Consider the following 6482-nt stretch of genomic DNA (forward strand, 5'->3'; position numbering starts at 1 on the left):
TTGTAGTGGTCTCATGTGTGCATTGGGTACTATTGATATGCATGAGGACATCATTCCCAATAGTTTCATGACCAACTTCACTGTGTAAGTGTGGTTTTATTGTAGTTGCGGTATGAGATGGTGAAATGCTTGAATTCTCACTGGGCTTGGGTATGCTAAGCCTGATTGAGTGTTCAGAATTGCTCCTAAATACGGTTGTAATTCGGCTGGCTGCAGGTGAGATTTTTGATAATTAATTGTGAATTCTAGGTTGTGTAGGGTGTTCACTGTATACTGTTGACTGATTTGAATTGTACTGGCTTTTATGAGCCAATTGTCCACATATGGAAAGACATGTATGTGCTGTCGTCTGAGGAATGCTGCAACCACTACTAGGCATTTGGTGAATACCCTTGGTGCTGTTGTTACTCCCAATTGGTAGTGCTTTCGGGCTATAACAAATCTTAGATATTTGCGATGTGCTGGATGTATCAGAATGTGTAAATAAGTATCTTTTAGATTTAATGCTGTCATGTAGTCTTGTTTCTGTAGTAGGGGAATGATGTCTTGTAGATTGACAATGTGAACATGTTCTTAAAGAATGTACTGATTGAGGGGTCTCAGATCTAAGATTGGTCTGAGGTTACCATCTTTCTTTGGTATGAGGAAGTATAGTGAATACACTCCCAAGCCTTGATGGGATATAGGTACCATCTCTATGTCACCTTTAAGTAGTAGTGATTGTACCTCCTGCTTTAATAAATTTAGATGTTCCAGAGTAAGTTTATGTGAGCGAGGGAGAATGTTTGGTGGAGTAGAGATAAGTTCTAGACAATAACCATGTTGGATAATTGATAGAGCCCATTGATCCGTAGTAATGTTGTGTCATTGTGGTTAAAACATTTTCAGTCTTCCTCCCACAGGAGATGTATGCTCTGTGGGAATCTGTAAAAAGTCACTGTTACTTTGAGGTGAAAGAACCTCTTGGGACAGTTGATTTGCCTTTCTCCCTATAATTATTTCCTCTGTAAGAGCCTATGAAGGAGCCTCTGTTGTAAAAATGTGGCCCTTGTTTCTGTTGGGATGTGGATGGTTCTGTGGTTGATGATTTGAAACCACCCCCAAACTGCGGCCTGCGAGAAGTTCCTCGAGTAGGTATAGTGTATAGCGCACCCATAGCTTTATCTGTATCAGAGTCCTTTTTTTAGCTTTTCTATTGTGCTACCAACCTCTGGCCCAAATAGGTGTTGCTTATTTAAGGGCTTAAAATCTGAAGCCCTTAACAATGCATGTTTTCTAATGATGAAATTGGTGTTGATACCCGTTGCCGCTGTATCTGCTGCATCTATAGTGGATATGATTTAGTTATTGGAAATAGCCAGCCTTTCCCCTATTATTTGTTGTGCTAGTTTTTGGTGTTCTGGTGAAAGGTACTGCAACAAATCTTCCATTTTGTCCCAATGAGCTCTATTGTAGCTTGCTAAAAGCGCCTGAGAGTTTGCAATCCTCTACTATTTAGCAGCTTGAGTTGCTGCTCTTTTACCCGCTGCATCAAATTTACAACTTTCCTTGTCTGGACAAGGAGCATCTGGCCCTCTTTCCTGCTGCAATGACGACTATAGAGTCAGGTGGTAATGGTGCTCTAATACAAACCGGACCAGAGGGTGCAGGTTTATACTTTTACAAACGTGTAATAATTCTGGACTTTACTGGTTCGTTGAAAGGGTCTTCTGCATGTTTAAGCATGTCTGGGAGCATAGGGAGACACTGATACTCCTTATGAGTAGAGGTCAATGTATCAAATAAAAATCACATTCAATGGGATCTGTATGTAGCTGTACATTATGATACGCAGCTGCTCTAGCTATAACCTGATTGTAAACAGTGGTATCTTCAGGAGGAGATGGTCTTGCAGGGTATAAATCAGGATCATTGGGAGGAATGGGATTTGTGTCAAATAAGTCCAGTGGATCTATATCCTGTTGAGTGTCATATAAATCATCCCCATGTGGTGAAATAGGGGATTGTGGAGAAAATTGTGTAGGTGAAGATGATGGTGGTGGAGTATCTGGTGGTGGGAAGCAGGAAGTAAAGGAGAATGTGGTGGTAAAGGCTGTTGTGGTGCCTTTTGGTTTCTCCTTTTGTTTAAATATTTTAGTGGGTGGAGGCTCAGCTTGTAAAGGTTCTTGAAAAGCCAATTTTCTTTTGATTGTTGGAGCAGGAGAGGCTATAATTCTTCCTGTGTCCTTATGTATATGGATGTTTCACTGTTTAGCATCCATTACCTCCAATATGGGCTTTTTTTTTAAAGACTCCTCAGTAACTGGAGCATATTCACCACCAACAGGTTTCATCTCCTAAAGTTTAGATACCAAATTCTTGAGTTGGTACAAAAATGTCGGCTCCGAAATGCGAATCTGAGTCTGCAATGGAAACGTCACATGGTGTGCCAATTCCTCTTGTGCGTGTTCTTCCCCTAAGATGTTGGGCGTTTGTTCCGACGACTTGGACGCCATCTCCAATCGACATGCTCTTCAATCCCTAAGAGACTTCTTAGAACGAAAGGACCTGCAAGCGTCACAGTTCTCTTCTCTGTGATCTGAAGAGAGACAGAGATTACACACCAAGTGCTGATCTGTGTATGGAAACTTGGTGCGACACCGACGGGAAAAGCAAAACTGAGTCTGTTACATCGGCCTAACATTGTTCCACTACCACACGTCGAAGTAGGCCCAAGAAGTAGGCCCAAGAAGGGCGAGGTCGCATGTAAAGGGCGTGTATTAGACCCCGCTGATTACAATCTGATCGAATGTAAGACTGGAAAACTTGATAGAAAACTATACTGACGTTTATAGAAAAGAAGAGAGAAGTTTAGATACTACCGAACTGAGATCTTCCGGAGCAAGAGGAAAGACGTCCGAAATTGACGCCCGAAAGAAAATCTAACAAAGGACTTGATGCCCATGCACCCTATCGCCGAGAGGATGAGTCACTGGATTTCGTGACTCAAAAACCTTCTTTGAAGAAATACAACTTGTAACACTCAGAGTCCAACACTAGATGGCCGACTTAGGCAAAGCTTGAGTATCTGGAGCTACACATGCCACTGAACATATTATTATATTATATTAAATATATATATATATAAATATATATATATATATATATATATATATATGTTCGATGGCATGTGTAGCTGCAGATACACATGCTGTGCACATCCCGCCATCTGGTGTTGGGCTCGGAGTGTTACAAGTTGTTTTTCTTCGAAGAAGTCTTTTCGAGTCACGAGACCGAGGGACTCCTCCCATTTCGGCTCCATTGCGCATGGGCGTCGACTCCATCTTAGATTGTTTTTTTTCCGCCATCGGGTTCGGACGTGTTCCTTTTCGCTCCGTGTTTTGGGTCGGAAAGTTAGTTAGAATCTCGGAAAAATCGTCGATATTGTTTGCGTTCGGTATCTGGTTAGTTACAACAGATCGACACCGACTTTTGAAGAGCTCCGGTGGCCCTTTGGGGTTTTTTCGATCCCCCGTCGGGGCCTGGTCGGCCCGGCCACGTGTCTCTTCAAGGCTGATGGAACGGACCCCATTCCGCTTCTGCCCAAAATGCCATAACAAATATCCATATACAGATCAGCATCTGGTCTGTAACTTGTGTTTGTCGCCGGAACACAAGGAAGATACTTGTGAAGCCTGTCGAGCGTTTCGGTCCAGGAAGACACAAAAGACCACGGCGGCTATTCCAACTTTCCCGCTGGGCCGGCGGGCGACCTCCAAAAGGCCGAACGCCCAGCGGGAAAGCCCCTGCAACGAGGAAGCCGGCTCCGAATGGAGCCGGCGGAGTTGCAGGGGTGTGACGGGTGCAGTGGCACCCGTCGCGATTTTAACTGTCTGCAAAGCAGACAGTGAAAATCTGTATGGGGCCCTGTTAGGGGGCCCCTGCACTGCCCATGCCAGTGGTATGGGCAGTGCAGGGACCCCCAGGGGCCCCACGACACCCGTTCCCGCCATCCTGGTTCTGGCGGTGAAAACCGCCAGAAACAGGCTGGCGGGAAGGGGGTCGGAATCCCCATCCATGGAGGATTCCCTGGGCCAGGGGAAAACCGTTGGGAAACCGCTGGTTCCCCTTTTCTGACCGCGGCTTTACCGCCGCGGTCAGAATAGCCCAGGAAGCACCGCCAGCCTGTTGGCGGTGCTTCTGCTGCCCTCCGCCCTGGCGGTCACAGACCGCCAGGGTCAGAATGAGGCCCTAAGAGACCGAAGAGCAAGGAGACTGCAAATGGCATTGGCGCCGACAGGACAAGAGCGTTTCGAGGAGGAGGAAGAAACATTCTCCATCCATGAATCGGACTCGGATGAGATCGATCCCGAAGAAACGCCGAAAACCGTGAGTAAGACGTCAAAACACAAAACTCACGAAAAGACCACTAAAGCCCAGGGGACGCCACCGCCAACAGGCCATGGCTTAACCCGAAAAATAGATGACCGATCATCGGCACCGAAAAAGGGCACGCTGGGGGCGAAGTCATCCGACTCCGGTCGAGATACCGCCACACAGCAATCTCGGGCTCGAGATAGTGGCTCCGAGCAGGTTCGGCACCGAGATAGCGGAACCAAAATGGGTCGGCACCGAGAGACCACGACGCCGAAAGTAAAGAAGGTTTCGTCGCAACCGAAAAAGCAGCCGACAAGGTTTCGATACCGAAACATCCGGCCTCGGAACCGAAAACAAGTTCCTACACTGAGGAACAAGGACTGTCCACACAAATGAAGACACATAGATTTGGACAGGAATTGGAAACAGTAGAGCCAGACTATACACAAAGAAGGCTCCATATCCAAAAAGAAACAGGGAAAATCAGTACTCTCCCTCCAATTAAAATGAAACGCAAACTTGCCTTTCAGGAAAAAGACAAGCAGCCACAGGCAAAGGTGGCTAAACAAGTAACCCCGCCACCATCTCCACAATGCTCTCCGCAACCATCACCGGTAGCCACTCCACCAATGATGCAATCACCAACTCATACAGGAATGAGTCAAGATGACCCTGACGCATGGGACCTTTATGACGTACCAGTGTCAGATAATAGTCCTGAATGTTATCCAGCTAGGCCGTCGCCACCAGAGGATAGTACAGCCTACGCACAGGTGGTGTCGAGAGCAGCAGCATTTCATAATGTCAGCCTGCATGCTGAGCCTATTGAAGACGACTTTCTTTTTAACACACTGTCGTCCACACACAGCCTGTATCAAAGTCTTCCTATGCTACCCGGAATGCTAAAACACTCCAAACAAGTGTTTGAAGAGCCTGTAAAAGGAAGAGCCATTACTCCAAGAGTGGAGAAAAAATATAAACAGCCAACCAACAGACCCCGTGTACATCACACAACAGCTAACACCGGACTCAGTTGTAGTAGGGGCAGCGCGCAAAAGAGCGAACTCACATACTTCAGGAGATGCACCACCTCCAGATAAAGAAAGTAGAAAGTTCGACGCAGCAGACAAAAGAGTGGCGGCACAGGCAGCAAACCAGTGGCGTATTGCCAATTCACAGGCTTTGTTGGCCAGATACGATAGGGCCCATTGGGACGAAATGAAACACTTTATAGAACATTTGCCCAAGGAGTTCCAAAAGAGAGCGCAGCAGGTAGTAGAAGAAGGACAGAGTATCTCCAACAACCAGATACGGTCAGCAATGGATGCTGCAGACACAGCTGCTAGAACTGTCAACACAGCAGTAACAATAAGGAGACATGCATGGCTGCGTACATCAGGATTTAAGCCAGAAATACAGCAAGCTGTGCTGAATATGCCATTCAACGGACAGCAATTGTTTGGGCCGGAGGTGGACACTGCGATCGAAAAACTTAAAAAAGACACTGACACGGCCAAAGCCATGGGCGCACTCTACTCCCCACAGGGCAGAGGCACATTTCGAAAAACACAGTTTAGAGGGGGGTTTCGAGGACAAAGCACAGAACCCACAACCTCCTTCATGGAACCTCAACATTGTCTTAACACGACTCATGGGTCCACCTTTTGAGCCCATGCACTCTTGTGAAATGCAATACTTAACATGGAAAGTTGCATTTTTAATTGCCATCACATCTTTAAGAAGAGTAAGTGAGATTCAAGCATTCACCATACAAGAACCATTTATTCAAATACACAAGCATAAAGTAGTTCTACGGACAAATCCTAAATTTTTACCAAAAGTCATATCACCGTTCCACTTACATCAAACAGTAGAATTACCAGTGTTCTTCCCACAGCCAGACTCTGTAGCTGAAAGAGCACTACATACTTTAGACATCAAAAGAGCGTTAATGTACTACATTGACAGAACAAAACTAATTTGAAAAACAAAACAATTATTTGTTGCTTTCCAAAAACCTCATACAGGAAATCCAATTTCTAAACAAGGCATTTCTAGATGGATAGTTAAGTGCATTCAAACCTGTTATCTTAAAGCAAAAAGAGAACTGCCTAGTACACCAAAGG

The sequence above is a fragment of the Pleurodeles waltl genome, chromosome 1_1, assembly GCF_031143425.1.
Source record: "Pleurodeles waltl isolate 20211129_DDA chromosome 1_1, aPleWal1.hap1.20221129, whole genome shotgun sequence".
Classification (NCBI taxonomy): domain Eukaryota; kingdom Metazoa; phylum Chordata; class Amphibia; order Caudata; family Salamandridae; genus Pleurodeles; species Pleurodeles waltl.